Source organism: Aethalodelphis obliquidens, unplaced genomic scaffold, assembly GCF_003676395.1.
Source record: "Aethalodelphis obliquidens isolate GAN/ISIS:26980383/991018 unplaced genomic scaffold, ASM367639v1 scaffold11, whole genome shotgun sequence".
Taxonomy (NCBI): Eukaryota; Metazoa; Chordata; class Mammalia; order Artiodactyla; family Delphinidae; genus Aethalodelphis; species Aethalodelphis obliquidens.
In genome coordinates, this window is record NW_020837955.1 from 2,781,550 (window position 1) to 2,801,087 (window position 19,538).

Genomic DNA, 19,538 nt, shown 5'->3' on the forward strand with positions numbered 1-19,538 from the left:
AAATATCATAAGTGATTTTCCACACATGAAAAATTTTTGAGAAAGAAGTAAAAAAGTATCTATATCATTCAGGGAGCTGGCAAGACACAGAGTGCACATTCAGATTGGGTGAGAGTTTAATAAATGGACTCTGTATAAAGAGGTGGGGAAAATGAGGGAAAGAATAAAGGTTAAAATAAAGGAAAGAATAAAAAACATAAAGGAAAAAATAAAAGTTATTCTGTGTAAAGATGTGAAAAAAAACGTAAGGGAAAGAATAATGGTGATTAATAAGGGAGGAGCAAGACATGACTCTCTAGGCTGATGTAGGAGAGGTGGAAACAGTTAAATTCAGGGAATAGGAAGATGCTTGGAGAAGGCTTCATTATAAGAGCTATGGTTTTCAGTTAGGGAATGCAGCCAGCCCGTGTTGATGCTGCTGACAGGAAACAAAGAGATTACATAACCTATTCTTACTCTTCTCCCTTTCTTCAATCTTTTATTGGCTAAATGCAAGGAGAAGCCAGAGGGCAAGGAAGCTTGTTGATATCCATTCATGTCAGCCTCTTGGAATATAGAACATGGTAGAGAAAGAAGAAAGTGAAAGTGGGCCTTTTGGGGGTACACATAAGACTAGGAGCAGAACTAGGAGGAGAAAATTAAATAATATTAGACATCTGTCATGAGATGGCTGGCCAGGGCTAGACTTCCCTGCATGAAGCAGTACCATCTGTGTGCAGCTAATACCTAGCAAGCAGTGACAATACATGTGTTGATAGATAATATCATTTGGTTTCTTCAGAGCTTTAAGAAATAAAAATAATATTCTGACTCTACATTTATTAATTCAGTGATTTTCCCTGTGGTCATCTCTGATTCATGAGCATGTAAAAACAGTAATCCAGGGGCTCCTAAATATGCCTTCTTTCAAAATGGAAATATTTTTATTTCTCTGATTGAAAAAATAATGTTTTTTAAAAGTGATGGAGAAATTTAAGAAAAATAGTAAGTAAAGAGCTATAATTCCACCATTCAGAGATAGTTTCCTTATGCATATATGTGCCTGCATATGTATGTATTTTATATTCATGTGGGCATATACACATTTGTAAGTTTTAAAAATATATTTCTTAGATTGACATATACACACTACTACATATAAAACAGATAACTAATAAGGACCTACTCTATAGCACAGGGACTACTTAATACTCCACAATGACCTATATGGGAAAAGAATCTAAAAGAGGGTTGATATATTTGTATGTATAATTGATTTACTTTGCTGTACAGCAAAGTAACACAACATTGTAAATCAACAATACTCCAATAAAAATTTTAAGAAATATATATTTCTTAAAATATATTGTATATATATATATATATAATAACATACTTTTAAAGGAATATTTCTGTGTAGATCTTATCCCCTTGTACCTAAGAAATAACTGAGGTTAAAATAGATTGCATGGCAGCTCCATGGGCAGATCTGAGGTTTAAACTAAGACATGTCTGATTTCAAGACAGTCATTGGCTCTTTCACTTTAAAATCTTATCTTCTGCAATAAGGGGTGTTCACAGAAGCACAAAATTTAATATCACCTTTTCAAAGTACCCATTTTGTGAATGGTGGGATTAGATGCTGTGGCTCAGTGATTAGTCAGTTTTGAGGTCTGCGATTGAGCTGGTAGGCACTTAAGATCAATCAAAAGACTACATATGTAGCAAATGTACCAAAGTTGCCTGAATAAATTGTCATGACTTGGAATACATCAGAAACTCTACAACTAGTATTTCCTCAGGAAAAGACATATAAAGCAAGCAAGCAAGAAAGAAAACCCACCCACATCCCCAAAATAAATAAATAAGTAGAACAACTTAAATTCTGAAATTTTCAAATAGAATTTTTAGGTTAGGTGCACTAAACATTTCCCTTCCATTTATTGTTCTATCAATTTCTCTTGTTTCTTTCTTTCTTTCTTTCTTTTTTTAATGCCAAGGAAGAATTACAGGGAGACCATATGAAATAACAGCAAATGTAAATAAAATAGCAGTGATTTATGTTTTAACAGGTGCAATAAGTTGATTAGAAAATTGTACTGGAAACTGCTTATTTGATAAAATATATATTTGAAATAACTGGTAAGGAGTTGATAATAAAGTTTTTTTTTTTAATATTCTAGCTATTGTACAATAGCTTTCACTTACGGCAAAAAAAGAAGAAAATCATGATATTAGTGCTGAGTTGTTCAATCTTGTACATGACTTTTCCAAAGTCCAAATTATGACTTTGGCCAGTCAGAATAGTTTGCTTTATTTTGGTTGTAATTACGTAGTAATGTTTTCATGAAAAAGGCTTAGAAATGAAAAAAAAAAATTATGTTTTGGCAAGTTACAACTCCTGAGATCCTCAGTTTCCCAATCTAAAGATGAAAAGAAAGCATCAAATATACACATTCCCTTTGACTGGAAAGAGACCAAAGAGTGGATATGTTGACATAAATATATATCACTATATATTGTAGAATTAACCAAAACAACTGCTAGAAACTACATTGAGAATGATGGTGCTAAACTAATAGCAATTTATAACTAAAAAACAACAGCAGTTAAAACCATGAAAGCCTCAAAATGTACTGTCTTCCTAAAAATTTTGGAATTCCCAAAGTTCATGTGGTTAGTGGGAACTTTGATATGTTGTTAAATGTTGCCAAGATTTAGCAGTAGATTAATGAAATAGGTTCTTCAGTAAACTCTTGCAACGTGAAACTTTTTGTAACAATTCATAACTCAGCAGTCACAAGTAAGAAGCTTTCAGTTCTTATAAGTGAAAATTCATGGTTTGCAGTAAGTGAACTCACAGATCACCTGACCCTCTTCACCAAAATGTGTCTTTAGCTCCCTTGATTTGAAAATGCAGTGTGTAAAAATGAATCGTAAAGGCTTCCTAGGGACTTAGAATTGCTACAGTGCACCATAAGTTACAACCAGCTGGGGATAAACTCCTTTATGCTTTACCAATTTCTACCAAAGATCACAGAGTTAATTTGTGATTTTAGGGTTAGGCAGTTGCACACAAATATGATATTTACTTTGTCTTAGAGTTTGCTTATGATACGAGATATGTGTAAAATTGGGAAATTGTCAAAGGAGAACTAAAAAAAATGGGATGGTTGTTTTTTATAAAGTGGATTTTCATGGAACATTTTGGCAAAGGCCAGTTCAGACCACACACCTTCCAAACTTGAGTCTTGTTAAACTGCAAAGCCATGGATGGACCCAGTATAATTCAGAAGTTTCACAAGTCTCCTAAAATGACTTCTCACCTGAGCCAGGCATTCAAGTGCAGGCCACTTTGTATTGTTTCACAGCAGGATCTTGCATTCTTTGAGTGATGTTGCCGTTTGTTGGAGTTCCCAGCAGGGCAGCTCTTCCACCCAGTTGCAACCAATTTCACTGATCAGTAGTTCCTGGTTAGCTTCACCCTATATATTCAATAATTCATTTGGCAGGTGCAAAGTAGACAAATCTTTAAGAAAACTCAAGATTTTAGGAGAATCAGAAAAAGACTCACTGATTATTTGTTTCTTGATTCTGACATTTAATTTGGATATTGAGGAGGATTTACTAGTCTCAAAGTGTTTATACTACAGAGATTTTTATTACTTAATTTTTATTCTTCTTTTAAAAAAAAACTTCATCCCTGTTGTCTATTTAATGCCTTGGATATCAATAGGTTGTTCAGATCTGCCCAGTCATTGGACTGTAGATTTAGATTTACGAAACATGGAAACAGGGAGTATTTGCTTGCAGAAACCTCTGCCCCAATATGCCCAACATTGTCTGGGTTTATTTCTTAGTTCTGCTACTAATAAGTGGGGTAAACTTGAGGGAGGTAGATAAACCTCTCTGTACTTCATCAATAACCTGGGGTACTAATAATATCACCCTTGTACTTCAGGAGACTAATGATACTAAAGTCATTTAATTAATTAATATATGTATAAAATACCTTAAAGCAGTAGTAAGCATATAGTAGGCACTTAGTGAGTGTTAACTCATTATAATTATTATACTCACTTTTGAATAAATATGTATCTATCATTTGGTAATTGCTTTCCTATGTGACCACAAATTGCTGTTTCTGTTTTATTTTTAACATATATTTTTCTTAAATAGGTAATACATTTTAAAAAGGTAAAATGCTAAAGGATATATAGTGAAAAGTAAGTTTCTTGTCCTCACAGTGCCCCAATTGCTATTTCAACCAGTGATGTTTTATGCTAACATCTATTTATTTAAGCTTTCATTTGAAGCATTAAAAGAACATGGTGAACACAAAATGAAGGATGTTATTCAAAAGGAAATACATTTTTATCTCATTTTTGTTGTTTATAATGATAGTAATAATAATAGAGTAATCTTGAAAAAAAACTGTTTTTGATAGGGTACTTGTTATGTAGCAGGCATTCTGCTACTACTGTGCTTAATGCATTATGTCATTCAGTAATCACAATTTTGTGAGATAGGTGCTATTATTAACTCAATTTTATAGATAATATCTTAAGCATAGCCAACTGGGATTAAACATTATGCTTTTAAAATTTAAGTTGTTTAAGTTGCCAGAGAGTAGAGAAATCCAAATACATTGTGTTTCTTTGAAAGGAATCTTATAGTCTACCTTTGTTTTCTATTCCCTTTTAAATACCACCCACTTTTTTTTTTATCAAGTTTATCTAATTTTTCTTGTGCTTTTGGTGCCAAATCTAAGAAATTATTGCCTAATCCAAAATCATGAGGATTTACTCCTGTGTTTTCTTCTGAGTTTTTGTTTGTTTGTTTTGTTTTTTTATTAGTTATCTATTTTATACATATTAGTGTATATATGTCAATCCCAATCTCCCAGTTCATCCCACCACCACCCCCTTGCCCACTTTCCTCCCTTGGTGTCCATATGTTTGTTCTCAGTATCTGCATCTCTATTTCTGCCTTGCAAACCAGTTCATCTGTACCATTTTTCTAGATTCCATATATATGCGTTTATATATGATACTTGTTCTTCTCTTTCTGACTTACTTCACTCTGTATGAGTCTCTAGGTCCATCCATGTCTCTACAAATGACCCAATTTAGTTCCTTTTTATGGCTGAGTAATATTCCATTGTATACATGTACCACATCTTCTTTATCCATTTGTCTGTTGAGGGGCATTTAGGTTGCTTCCATGTCCTGGCTATTGTAAATAGTGCTGCAATGAATATTGGGGTGCAAGTGTCTTTTTGATTTATGGTTTTCTCAGGGTATATGCCCAGTAGTGGGACTGCTGGGTCATATGGTAGTTCTATTTTTAGTTTTTTAAGGAACCTCCATACTGTTCTCCATAGTGGCTGTATCAATATACATTCCCACCAACAGTGCAAGAGGGTTCCCTTTTCTCCACACCCTCTCCAGCATTTGTTGTTTGTAGATTTTCTGATGATGCCCATTCTAACTGGTGTGAGGTGGTACCTCATTGTAGTTTTGATTTGCATTTTTCTAATAATTGTTGATGCTGAGCAGATTTTCATGTGCATCTTGGAATACCACCTACTTTTGACGGAGGAAATAACCCCAATCTAGACTCCTTGTCCAGTCTCCAATTCATTTTACATTGTCAATAGTTTGTACATTCCAAAACTCCAATGTTATGAAGTCTCTTGTTTGCTCAGAAGACCTAACTCCCCTCTGCTGAGATATTTACAAACCACTTATCCTGACTCCCAAGGTCTTGATTTGCCTACATCTTAACTAGCAACTTTATTTCCCATAATGCACCTACTTTGGCTTAATTAATAAAGGTTACTTAAAAATTTCCTTATCACACAGCTAAAAAATACTAAAACAATTCTCTTTAGGATGTGGAATGATGAAATTCAATCTTTCGGTTTGGATAATTTGGATAGTGTAAAACAAAGTTTTCTCGCATCTACATTCATTTTTTAATTAGGAGATATTGATGAATTACTGCTTGAGGATTGGGAATATAAGCAAGCACACATTCTGATTAGACTTTTCCTGGGAGCCAGAGCTGTACCATGACTGTATTCCTCGTCAGGCTGATCAACTCTTGGTGTTCAAGTTTAAAATGTGTAATAGTCCGGTGTGGCCTTGGGTGCTAGGGTCTGATTTGAAGATAGTTTACTCTGTAGTGTGGAGAATGGAAACCATCACTGAAGAGCCCATTTTAGAATTCAGAGACACACCTGCTACCAGAGGAATTTTACATAGAGGCCTACTTAAGGGAAAACACATTGCTGATAATTTTTTTCTGTTGTGATTTTTGGCAAGGAATATTTCACATTTTTTGGAAGCACAGATCATCTGGTCAGGTGAATAATTTCCTCTCCAGTAAATCAATAGTGCCTTGTATGAAAACATAAAAGTCTCATCCATCCCTTTTAAATAAGAATGTTTTGAGATCCCCAAAGGCTGGAATTATGTTTCAGTCATCACTTTATTCCCCTTGCTAAGTGCCTTTCCTGGCACCAAGGAAATGTATTTTGAGTAAATGAATGTGTTCATGCATTGTCTGTCTGTAAAGGGGGCTTTGGATATCAATCTCTTGGAGATGAGTCTACGAGGATTGCTGCAAATTCCCTGGCACTAGAGAATTCTATGATGTAAAAAGAATTTCTGGCTCCTTAACAAAGCCCAGGGATTTATAGGACTAGATAAAATTGCTTCCAAGGCATGCTGGTGATGTACATGTGTTGCACATAAAGTATCTTATTTGAGTCCCAAATGCTCACTACTATATCATGGAACAGTGCCCAGAAGTGTACTTCTGAGCAGAGGCAGACAATGTACACTGTGTTTACTTTGATCTGTGGTGTCAGTGAATCATTTTGTTTTGACCTCTCAATGATTGATCTCAACAGAGAAACAGATCTTTAAAGGAACGTCATAGACCTTAAATAGAATTTTTTATTTGTTTTCTTAAGGGTAGGCTTGGGAATTCAGAAATGTGGAGGAAAGAAGGGCAGATGGTTAGTGTTGAAAGTTCAAAGGAGTTTAAGGAAGAAATTAGTAGAACAGGGCAAAATAATGAAACAAGAGAAATTGTGTTCAGCCCATGTTCCAGAGCTTCTCTTTTTGTTTCCTATCAGATGCAATGGTGCCCTTTTAGTTCCCTTGGTATCCAGGGAACTAATTTTCCCTCTATTTTTCTATTAAATCTTGCTCTTGGGAACAGCAAAATAGCTCTATGTTAGAGTAATGATAATCTACTTCCTCTCCAAAAATACTTTCATGTTAATGGGAGAGAAACTTTGGATTAAACAAGGAATAAATTGCTCCATATGGTTTTAGACAACAGTGAAGTAGGTGGAGGAGATATTTTAAGGTACATGAAAAGAGACTTACCCAGGCCCTCCTGAAATGATGTACCATAGACAACTCTAGCAGTAATGTTGCTCCCCCCTTAGAAACCAACAGCTGCCTTCCAGAATTGCCCTTGACTCCTAAGAGTTGGAAGCAATTCAAATTTGTTCATGGGATTTTCCCTAATCTGCACTGTGAAGACTGTCCAAAATAGTTGCTTTCTCTGAATTCAGATACTTCCATAACGTAGCAAAAGTTTAATAATTTTTATAGTATAAACTTGAAAAAATTATTTCCTTTTCTTTTCAATTTTATTTTATTTATATTTTTATACGGCAGGTTCTTATTAGTCATCCATTTTATACACATCAGTGTATACATGTCAATCCCAATCTCCCAATTCATCACACTGCCACCCACACCCCCTGTCGCTTTCCCCCCTTGGTGTCCATATGTTTGTTCTCTACATCTCTGTCTCAATTTCTGCCCTGCAAACCGGTTCATATGTACCATTTTTCTGGGTTACACATATACATGTTAATATACGATATTTGTTTTTCTCTTTCTGACTTACTTCACTCTGTATGACACACTCTAAATCCATGCATGTCTCTACAAATGACCCAATTTAGTTCCTTTTTATGGCTGAGTAATATTCCATTGTATATATGTACCACATCTTCTATATCCATTCATCTGTATATGGGCATTTAGGTTGCTTCAATGAACATTGTGCTGTAATGAACATTGGGGTGCATGTGTCTTTTTGAATTATGGTTTTCTCTGGGAATATGCCCAGTAGTGGGATTGCTGGGTCATATGGTAATTCTATTTTTAGTTTTTTAAGGAACCTCCATACTGTTCTCCATAGTGGCTGCATCAATTTACATTCCCACCAACAGTGCAAGAGGGTTCCCTTTTCTCCACACCCTCTCCAGCATTTGTTGTTTGTAGATTTTCTGATGATGCCCATTGTAACTGGTGTGAGGTGATACCTCACTGTAGTTTTGATTTGCATTCCTCTAATAATTAGTGAAGTTGAGCAGCTTTCCGTGTGCTTCTTGGCCATCTGTATGTCTTCTTTGGAGAAATGTCTATTTATGTCTTCTGCCCATTTTTGGATTGGGTTGTTTGTTTTTTTAATACTGAGCTGCATGAGCTGTTTATATATTTTGGAGATTAATCTTTTGCCCGTTGATTCGTTTGCAAATATTTTCTCCCATTCTAAGGGTTGTCTTTTTGTCTTGTTTATGGTTTCCTTTGCTGTGAAAAAGCTTTTAAGTTTCAGTAGGTCCCATTTGTTTACTTTTGTTTTTTTTTCCATTACTCTAGGAGGTGGATCAAAAAAGATCTTGTTGTGATTTCTGTCAAAGAGTGTTCTTCCTATGTTTTCCTCTAAGAGTTTCATAGTGTCCGGTCTTACATTTAGGTCTCTAATCCATTTTGAGTTTATTCTTATGTATGGTGTTAGGGAGTGTTCTAATTTCATTATTTTACATGTAGCTGTCCAGTTTTCCCAGCACCACTTATTGAAGAGATTGTCTTTTCTCCATTGTATATCCTTGCCTCCCTTGTTGTAGATTAGTTGACCATAGGTATGTGGGTTTATCTCTGGGCTTCCTACCCTGCTCCATTGATCTATATTTCTGTTTTTTCTTTTTTTTTTGCCAGTACCATATTGTCTTGATTACTGTAGCTTTGTAGTATAGTCTGAAGTCCAGGAGTCTGACTCCTCCAGCTCTGCTTTTTGTCCGCAAGACTGCTTTGGCTATTCAGCATCTTTTGTGTCTCCATACAAATTTTAAGATTTTTTGTTCTAGTTCTGTAAAAAAATGCCATTGGTAATTTGATAGGGATTGCATTGAATCTCTAGATTGCTTTGGTTAGTATAGTCATTTTCACACTATTGATTCATCCAAATCAAGAACATGGTATATCTCTCGGTATCATCTTTAATTTCTTTCATCAGTGTCTTATAGTTTTCTGCATACAGGTCTTCGGTCTCCCTAGGTAGGTTTATTCCTAGGTATGTTTTTCTTTTGTTGCAGTGGTAAATGGGAGTGTTTCCTTAATGTCTCTTTCAGATTTTTCATCATTAGTATGTAGGAATGCAAGAGATTTCTGTGCACTGATTTTGTATCCTGCAACTTTACCAAATTCATTGATTAGCTCTAGTAGATTTCTGGTGGCATCTTTAGGAGTCTCTATGTATAGTATCATGTCATCTGCAAACAGTGACAGCTTTACTTCTTCTTTTCCAATTTGTATTCCTTTTATTTCTTTTTCTTCTCTGATTACCATGGCTAGGACTTCCAAAACTATGTTGAATAACAGTGGTGAGAGTGGACATCCTTGTCTTGTTCCTGATCTTAGAGGAAATGCTTTCAGTTTTTCACCATTGAGAATGATGTTTGCTGTGGGTTTGTCGTATATGGCCTTTATATATGTTGAGGTAGGTTCCCTCTATGCCCACTTTCTGGAGAGTTTTTATCATAAATGGGTGTTGAATTTTGTCAAAAGCTTTTTATGCATCTACTGAGATGATCATATGGTTTTTATTCTTCAATTTGTTGATATGGTGTATCACATTGATTGATTTGCATATACTGAAGAATCCTTGCATCCCTGGGATACATCCCACTTTATCATGGTGCATGATCTTTTTAATATGTTGTTGGATTCTGTTTGCTAGTATTTTGTTGAGGAGTTTTGCATTTATATTCATCAGTGATATTGATCTGTAATTTTCTTTTTTTATAGTATCTTTGTCTGGTTTTGGCACCAGGGTGATGGTGGTCTCATAGAATGGGTTGGTAGTGTTCCTTCCTCTGCAAATTTTTGGAAGACCTTGAGAAGGATGGGTGTTAGCTCTTCTCTAAATGTTTGATAGAATTCACCTGTGAAGCCATCTGGTCCTGGACTTTTGTTTGTTGGAAAATTTTTAATCACAGTGTCAATTTCATTACTTGTGATTGGTCTGTTCATATTTTCTATTTCTTCCTGGTTCAGTCTTAGAAGGTTATACCTTTCTAAGAATTTGTCCATTTCTTCCAGGTTGTCCATTTTATTGGCATAGTGTTGCTTGTAGTAGTCTCTTAGGATGCTTTGTATTTCTGTGGTGTCTGTTGTACCTTCTCCTTTTTCATTTCTAATTTGATTGATTTGAGTCCTCTCCCTCTTTTTCTTGATGAGTCTGGCTAATGGTTTATCAGTTTTGTTTACCTTCTCAAAGAACCAGCTTTTAGTTTTATTGATCTTTGCTATTGTTTCTTTCATTTATTTTTCATTTATTTCTGCTCTGATCTTTATGATATCTTTCCTTCTGCTAACTTTGGCTTCTGTTTGTTCTTTCTCTAGTTCCTCTAGGTGTAAAGTCAGATTGTTTATTTGAGATTTTTCTTGCTTCTTGAGGTAGGCTTTTATAGCTATAAAATTCCCTCTTAGAACTGCTTTTGCTGCATCCCAGAGGTTTTGGATTATCGTGTTTTCATTGTCATTTGTCTCTAGGTATTTTTTGATTTCCTTTTTGATTTCTTCAGTGATCTCTTGGATATTTAGTAACGTATTGTATAGCCTCCATGTGTTTGTGTTTTTTATGGTTTTTTCCCTGTAATTCATTTCTAATCTCATAGCATTGTGGTCAGAAAAGATGCTTGATATGATTTCAATTTTCTTAAATTTACTGAGGCTTGATTTGTGACCCAAGATGTGATCTACCCGGGAGAATGTTCCATGCCCACTTGAGAAGAAAGTGTAATCTGCTGTTTCTGGATGGAATGTCCTATAAACATCAATTAAATCTATCTGGTCTATTGTGTGATTTAAAACTTGTGTGTCCTTATTAATTTTCTGCTTGGATGATCTGTCTATTGGTGTAAGTTAGGTGTTAAAGTTCCCCACTATTATTGTGTTACTGTCGATTTCCTCTTTTATAGCTGTTGGCAGTTGCCCTATGTATTGAGGGGCTCCTATGTTGGGTGCATATATATTTATAATTGTTATATCTTCTTCTTGGATTGATCCTCTGATCATTATGTAGTGTCCTTCCTTGTCTCTTGTAACATTCTTTATTTTAAGGTCTACTTTAACTGATATGAGTATTTCTACTTCAGTTTTCTTTTGATTTCCATTTGCATGGAATACCTTTTTCCATCCCCTCACTTTCAGTCTCTATATGTCCCTCGGTCTGAAGTGGGTCTCTTGTAGACAGCATATATATGGGTCTTATTTTTTGTATCCATTCAGCAAGCCTGTGTCTTTTGGTTGGAGCATTTAATCCATTCACATTTAAGGTAATTATTGATATGTATGTTCCTATTACCATTTTCTTAATTGTTTTGGGTTTGTTTTTGTAGGTCCTTTTCTTCTCTTGTGTTTCCCACATAGAGAAGTTCCTTTAGCATTTGCTGTAGAGGGGTTTGGTTGTGCTGAATTTACTTAGCTTTTCCTTGTCTGTAAAGCTTTTTATTTCTCCACTGAATCTGAATGAGTTCCTTGCCAGGTAGAGTAATCTTGTTTGTAAGTTCTTCCCTTTCATCACTTTAAGTATACCATGCCACTCCCTTCTGGCTTGTAGAGTTTCTGCTGAGAAATCAGCTGTTAACCTTACGGGAGTTCCCTTGTATGTTATTTGTCATTTTTCCCTTGCTGCTTTCAATAATTTTTCTTTAATTTTTGCCAATTTGATTACTATGTGTCTCAGCGTGTTTCTCCTTGGGTTTATCCTGTATGGCACTCTCTGTGCTTCCTGGACTTTGGTGGCTATTTCCTTTCCCATGTTAGGGAAGTTTTTCACTATAATCTCTTCAAATATTTTCTCAGGTCCTTTCTCTCTCTCTTCTCCTTCTGGGACCCGTATAATGCAAATGATGCTGCGTTTAATGTTGTCCTAGAGGTCTCTTAGGCTGTCTTCATTTCTTTTCATTCTTTTTTCTTTATTCTGTTCTGCAGCAATGAATTCCACCATTCTCTCTTCCAGGTCACTTATCCGTTCTTCTGCCTCAGTTATTCTGCTATTGATTCCTTCTAGTGTAGTTTTCATTTCAGTTATTGTATTGTTCATCTCTGTTTGTTTGTTCTTTAATTCTTCTAGGTCTTTGTTAAACATTTCTTGCGTCTTCTCGATCTTTGCCTCCATTCTTTTTCCGAGGTCCTGGATCATCTTCACTATCATTATTTTGAATTGTTTTTCTGGCAGATTGCCTATCTCCACTTCATTTAGTTTTTTATCTGAGGTTTAATCTTGTTCCTTCATCTGGTACATAGCCCTCTGACTTTACTTCTTGTTTTCCTGTGAATGTGGTTTTTGTTCTACAGATTGCAGGATTGTACTTCTTCTTGCTTCTGCTGCCTGCCCTCTGGTGGATGAGGCTATCTAAGAGGCTTGTGCAAGTTTCCTGATGGGAGGGACTGGTGGTAGGTAGATCTTGCTGTTGCTCTGGCGGGCAGAGCTCAGTAAAACTTTAATCTGCTTGACTGGTGATGGGTGGCCTGGGTTGCCTCCTGTTGGTTGTTTGGCCTGAGGTGACCGAACACTGGAGCCTACCCTGGCTCTTTGGTGGGGCTAATGGCAGACTCTACGAGGGCTCATGCCAAGGAGTACTTCCCAGAACTTCTGCTGCCAGTGTCCTCATCCTCACGGTGAGAGAGAGCCACCCCCTGCCTCTGCAGGAGACCCTCCAACACTAGCAGGTAGGTCTGGTTCAGTCTCCTATGGGGTCACTGCTCTTTCTCCTGGGTCCCGATGTGCACACTACTTTGTGTGTGCCCTCCAAGAGTGGAGTCTCTGTTTCCCGCAGTCCTGTCGAAATCCTGCAATCAAATCCCACTAGGCTTCAGAGTCTGATTCTCTAGGAATTCCTCCTCCCATTGCCAGACCCCCAGGTTCAGAAGCTTGACGTGGGGCTCAGAACCTTCATTCCAGTGGGTGGACTTCTGTGGTATAAGTGTTCTCCAGTTTGTGAGTCACCCACCCAGCAGTTATGGGATTTGATTTTATTGTGATTGTGCCTCTCCTACCGTCTCACTGTGGCTTCTCCTTTGTCTTTGGATGTGGGGTATCTTTTTTGGTGAGTTCCAGTGTCTTCCTGTCAGTGACTGTTCCGCAGTTAGTTGTGATTCTGGTGTTCTCGCAAGAGGGAGTGAGAGCACGTCCTTCTACTCCGCCATCTTGAACCAGTCTCCTGAAAAAATTATTTCTTGACCAATTCTATTGACTCTTCACTCTGAGGTTCCCCCACGCTTCCTGTAGGTCCCGTGGTACTTTGTAGACATCACACTCTGTGAATCACTTCATGCTTAAATTATTCTCATTTTTTTTGTCACCTAATCTATTAAACTTTTGTGTCTTTTTTGGACAGGAGTGATATTATCGTCATCTCTGTATCCCCAGGGATGGTACAAACTAGCACAAAGGAGTTGCTCAAGAAATGTTTGAACAAGTGAATGAATGATCTCCTCTCACGTACAAGGTACTAACATGGGGGAAAATGTTGTAGAAATAGCCAGTACTTCTTTAGTGCATATATAACTGCATCTTTGGACAAGCATGACACATCAAGGGATATACTTAACACAGCAATTTATTTTTATCTCCTGGAGACTTTTTTTAAAAATAATTAATTAATTAATTTTAACATCTTTATTGGGGTGTAATTGCTTTACAATAGTGTGTTAGTTTCTGCTTTATAACAAAGTGAATCAGCTATACATATACATATATCCCCATATCTCCTCCCTCTTGCATCTCCCTCCCACCCTCCGTATCCCACCGCTCTAGGTGGTCACAAAGCACCGAGCTGATCTCCCTGTGCTATGCAGCTGCTTCCCACTAGCTACCTATTTTACATTTGGTAGTATATATAAGTGCATGGCACTCTCTCACTTCATCCTAGCTTACCCTACCCCCTCCCCATGTCCTCGAGTCCATTCTCTACGTGTGCATCTTTATTCCTATCCTGCCCCTAGGTTCTTCATAAGCATTTTTTTTTTTCTTTTTTAGATTCCATATATATGTGTTAGCATACGGTATTTGTTTTTCTCTTGCTGACTTACTTCACTCTGTATGACAGACTCTAGGTCCATCCACCTCACTACAAATAACTCAATTCCATTTCTTTTTATGCCTGAGTAATATTCCATTGTATATATGTGCCACATCTTCTTTATCCATTCATCAGTTGATGGACACTTAGGTTGCTTACATGTCCTGGCTATTGTAAATAGAGCTGCAATGAACATTGTGGCACATGACTCTTTTTGAATTATGGTTTTGTCAGGGTATATGCCCAGTAGTGGGATTGCTGGGTCATATGGTAGTTCTATTTGTAGTTTTTTAAGGACCCTCCATACTGTTCTCCATAGTGGCTCTATCAATTTACATTCCCACCAACAGTGCAAGAGGCTTCCCTTTTCTCCACACCCTCTCCAGCATTTATTGTTTGTAGATTTTTTGATGATGGCTATTCTGACTGGTGTGAGGTGATACCTCATTGCATTTTGATTTTCATTTCTCTAATGATTAGTGATGTTGAGCATTCTTTCTTGTGTTTGTTGGCAATCTGTATATCTTCTTTGGAGAAATGTCTATTTAGATCTTCTGCCCATTTTTGGATTGGGTTGTTTGTTTTTTTAATATTGAGCTTCATGAGCTGCTTGTAAATTTTGGATATTAATCCTTTGTCAGTTGCTTCATTTGCATATATTTTGTCCCACTCTGAGGGTTTTCTTTTCATCTTGGTTATGGCTTTCTTTACCGTGCAAAGGCTTTTAAGTTTCATTAGGTCCCATTTGTTTATTTTTGTTTTTATTTCCATTTCTCTTATCTCCTGGAGACTTTAAAAAAATTCTCTCTGTTGAAATGTATCTTCCTCTGGTTCATTAAGTTATAGTTACTTGAAAAGAAGAGGAGATTCTTCAGTCAGTAAACAAAATGTTCATGCTTGCATTACAGTCATACTTTGAACTTTTTTTTTCTTTCAATATGGAGCCTTCTTCTCAGGCCTGCTGTAGGGGGTCAAAGTGGGGGTTTGAGAAGACCTGGAGCTGTGTGGGCCAGGAGTCTCTTTGGAGGCCTGTGTGTGCAGCTGAAGGGTGTCTCAGTAAAGGTTTTGACATTTGGGAAAAGATGCTAAGGTCTCAAAAATTAATCCCAATCCTGTGCATTTATAAGATATCTTATATTTTGAGGCTAAGAAAAGTTTTTATTCTCTACTAATTTTGATACTGGATAGTGGTTATTGAGGGTAAGCAATCAGTTTGCCATCTTGAGACTGTTTTGTGGAGCTACGTGTTTTATTATTGTTTTTATTATACTTTTTTATTATTATGTGTAGTGGTTTCCCTCACAGCCTTTGGAGTGGCAGGAACTGATAGAGGCAGATGGAGTTCAGGTCCAGCTGGAAAGAGCTGAAGCCTCTGTGGAGTTATCTCTGAGAAGCCAGTAGGCCCAGTGGAGGCCTTTTTACCTTTGCAGCACCCCTTCCTCAGGAAGAACTATAAAACACATAGTCAAATGGGAGATGCTGCTCTGTCATGTTCTAAGGTCAGAACCGCCCTGAGGACCTCAAGCACCTGTCAGGCCTTTCCTGGGCCTTGAATCCACTTCACAGAGACATTAGGAACCTGGCTCTCCTGCCCCAGAGCTTTTGTCTTTGAGCCCAGTGGTGTTTTGTTCATACATCTGCCTTGTGGGGACTTTTTGCCAAGGGAATGTGGGAGTTTTGTACGCTGACTCCTTCTCCATGGAAGAGGCAGGACTAGGTGGGAAGCCTACTTGCTGCACTGTATAGAAAAGATGCCTGTCACAGATGCTGACCTCCAGTCTTTCAGTGCAACCCTGCTTTCATCGTCCCCTCTCTGGGTTAGTGAGGCAGTGACAATCTATAATTCATGCTAGAATAATTCAGTTACAAGTGAAAACCATTTCCTCTAAGTGTCTGGTTGTGGCACCTTTTAAGGAGCTTTTAAATTTGGTAGGTTGAGTAATAGTCACTTACCACAGCAACACAGCACACAACTTGGATGGTAGTCACAATGCTTTGGTTGTATCCTCACCAAGGAAACCCAAGTCTTCCAGACATACCTCTTTGGTCTTCATTACTTTCTCTTGTGGGGGCCAGCATCGCTCAAAAAGTTTCCTCTGGGTCTCTCCCTTTATCCATATTTCATGTGAGATTGACTTCTAGATCCACCAGTAACCAGTGGCAGGATCTTGAACTGTTGCCTGGTTATAGCCGCAGTTTCTTAATCTGTAAAATTTATGATAACAATATACCAATATCACAAGGTTGTTGCAAGGATTAAATGAGATCAAATACTCAATATACTAAACCAGTGCCTGGCATGGTAAATTATAAAGATTACGATTATGACTGTGATTAAGTTTAACTCTGTTCTGTTTCAAAGATATCCACTCGTAATTTAAGTACTACTTAAAACACAATCCCTGTTTTTCAAAAGCAAATACATATGAATAAGGTGCATCATTCATGTACGTATGAGTGTAAAGAATGAAAATATAGAAGCCAACCTGTCAATAGTGGCAATCTCTCTGTTGTAGAGCTACAGGTGTTCTTATTTACCTCATCTTGACTGATTTAAATTTTCTAATTTTTCTAAAGTTAGCTATTAAAATAATTTCAGTAATAAGGTAAATGATATTTTTCTTTATTTTTAATTATTTAATTTTGTAGGTAGAGAGTTTCAGAGAGCAATTTTCCCAATCAAGGGTTCTAAATCTGGTCAGTGTTTTCTGTTACCCTGAGCACTGAAGAGAATTCCACGATGAGACACTAACTATGTCAACAGGTAATAAAAATACAGAGGGAGGGAAAAGACAGTGAACCCATTGTATACTATTGATGATATTCTATTCACTGTTGAAGAGATGTGGCTTTATTCCTAAACAGGAAACACTAGTAAGCAGCTACTAACTTCAGATCTGATCTGACTTCAGAGTTGGAATGAAGCCCTTTCATCTCCCCAGAGCTTCTCTCCCTCCAGATCTCTGAATCCTATAATTCGAGATCCTCTGCAGTTTGCAGGGTTTGATAGATTTATCAGCCTACAAGACAGGGGAAAAATCTTTCTTATTTTCACTATTATCTTTCTTAGCACAGTAACATGTATGTAGGAGGATTTGAATAAAATTTTTGGATAAAAGAAAAAACAAACTACTCTTCTACATATTTGTGCAAATGAGTTCATCAAGTTTCTTCCAGAAAGCAGATTTTGATGGAGGAAGGTTGGAAGGAAATTGAAGTCTACTTTGAGTATATGTGCCCATTATGGAAGGTGAGAATGGGAAGAAACTGCAAAGGAAAGACATGTGACTGAGGATGGAATAGGCTGTGCGGGGAGTGGGGAGGAGTTGTGGGGTGGACATCAAGCTACCTCAAAACTCAAACAAGCCCTGTCTAACTCTGCACGTGGCCAACTGTTTATTGTGGTTGTTTAATGGTGGCAAGCAATAGATTTGATTCCGTTAATTAAAGGGAATAAAGGGAGACTTGCTGGGAATGAAAGAGACTCATAGAAGTGAAGGAAAAACTGAAGAAGAGGGTTCAGCATCAGAGAGGTCAGGGGCCAGTATGATCCCCAAGATGGTGAAAACTAGTTGATAATCTCAACAGAGACATGCCTCTGGGATGAATTTGATCATTTTGTTTTGCCATCTTGGTGTATCTATTCAAGATTCAAAGTCTAGCAAGAGTGTGACTTTGGCCTAGTTTAGATCCTATGCCCATCCACTGCAGGGGGAAGACAGAGAGCTTGGTTAGTGCTTCTCCAGACAGTATGCAAGGGAGAAGGGTATACCCCTTACTCTAGCAAAATTTGAGTTTTATTACTGAAAGAAAAGTAGTTATTCTGTGGCAAAACAACCAGTAATGATGACACCATTTTTTTCTCCTCAGCCACGTGCCTTGTAATAGCTTACACGTTTTCTATTTTGAAAATGGGCATAGCAATACATGTCCCTCTGTAACTCCTGGTTTGGTTTGAGGTCAAGAAAGATAATGAGTTTTGCAGTGAGATGTTATTTAGTAAGCTATAAAGCAGAGATTACAGCCTGCAAAACAAATACGATAAAATAAGAATAATCACTGTTCTCTCCAGAGTTTAGGATCTGAAATAAGGTGAACATTTATCTATCCAATCTGGTAAATAAGAGAACAATCTTTAATGATCCAGTATTTATATTTTACTAGCTTGTCTTCTGCCTAGCAGGTAAACAGATATGATAAATTCAGTCAGAATCTTAATTCATTGCTCAGAATGACTTGCTACTCATCCTGACCTGAGGCTGTGGCTATCATCTCTTTCTCTCTCTCTATTTTTTTTTCTCTTAAATATGTTAGAGGACATTTATTATTTAATTGTCATCTTACAAGGGAGGAAATACCTATACAGTATTTCAAAAGAGTTGCTAACATTGTAGAAACTATGTTCCTAAGCCTCTTTTCTATCATTGAAGAGGACCGTGAGGATTGAATGTCTACCCTGATATCTTTCAAAGGAGCTCCCTCAGAAGGAGTGATTCAAATGTGGAAGAACTGACATTTTCTAGGTTGCTCTGAGATATGTTTTTTTAAGGAAGAGAATCCTGAATGGAGGGCCTCTGAGAGGTCACAGTTGAACTCAGGGATCAGGAGACAGAGGCTCTGTAATCTTCATAAAATTTATTCTGTTTTTTATAGCAAGGTGTGGTGTTTGGCTCTTTTAAAGAAATAAAAAAAATAATTACTTTTTATTGATTATCTTCTATAACTTGCTTTGTACTCCCAACAATAAGCCTCTGAGATTTTTTTTCATGTCAGTACCTTATTTTTTTATATATTAAATAGCATTTCATATTTGAAAATGCCATAATTTGTTTCATGATTCTAGTTTTGATGGACAATTTGTTTCAGAGTTTTTATTATTATAAATAATCATGAGATGATTTTTCATCTATGCACCTCCTTGTGCACATGCATAAATACCTCTAGGGGTAAATGTGTGTAAAACACACATGCACACACACACACGTAGAGTCCTTAATCAATTTCAAATTTTTGTTTATGAATGGATAATCAAAATTTTCAACACTTCCTGAGCTGTTCATCTTTTCTCCACTGAATTGAAGTTCAATTGTATACTAAAATAATAAAAGTAGCTGTACATTTCCACATTCATCTAAACTGTCTAGCCTGTTCAATAGCT

The 19,538-nt window shown here is 36.8% G+C and overlaps 1 long non-coding RNA gene across 2 annotated transcripts in view; it reads right to left on the reverse strand.

The window, feature by feature from the left end:
* Nucleotides 1-1,370: 1,370 nt before the first annotated feature.
* The window catches only part of LOC113623138 (uncharacterized), a 212,334-nt gene continuing 194,166 nt past the window's right edge, over nt 1,371-19,538 (reverse strand). The window contains exons 4-5 of one of the 2 annotated variants that reach the window (XR_003433793.1): nt 16,334-16,585; nt 1,371-3,464 (exon numbers count right to left, since the gene is read on the reverse strand). This is a non-coding gene — a long non-coding RNA (uncharacterized LOC113623138). Of the gene's footprint in view, nt 3,465-15,109; nt 16,586-19,538 lie in introns of those variants that run through there. The other variant, XR_003433792.1, reaches the window with a different exon arrangement.